The sequence below is a fragment of the Eimeria acervulina genome, genomic scaffold (assembly GCF_000499425.1).
Source record: "Eimeria acervulina Houghton genomic scaffold, Eah_scaff1302, whole genome shotgun sequence".
NCBI classification, from domain to species: Eukaryota; Apicomplexa; class Conoidasida; order Eucoccidiorida; family Eimeriidae; genus Eimeria; species Eimeria acervulina.
Window position 1 is genome coordinate 3,495 of NW_013550291.1, and position 315 is coordinate 3,809.

Genomic DNA, 315 nt, shown 5'->3' on the forward strand with positions numbered 1-315 from the left:
TACGGTTTAGGGTTTAGGGTTGTGGGGGGCGAACCCTCGTAGTGCTGCAGCAGAAGCCCTCTCCTCTTGAGGCAACGGCTACGTCAGAAGCAGCAGCAGCAGAAGTAACAGCAGCTGCAGGAGCAGCAGCACGAGCAGCAACAGCCGCTGTAGGAGCAGCAGCACGAGCAGCAAAAGCAAAAGCAGCATAAGCAAAACAGCAGCAGCAGCAGCAGCAGCAGCAGCAGACGGACGCATGCATTCTATGAAGTTCTTCTACACCCAAACCCTCTCTATCCTTTTAGACAAATTTCGATAACATCCAAACCCTAAACC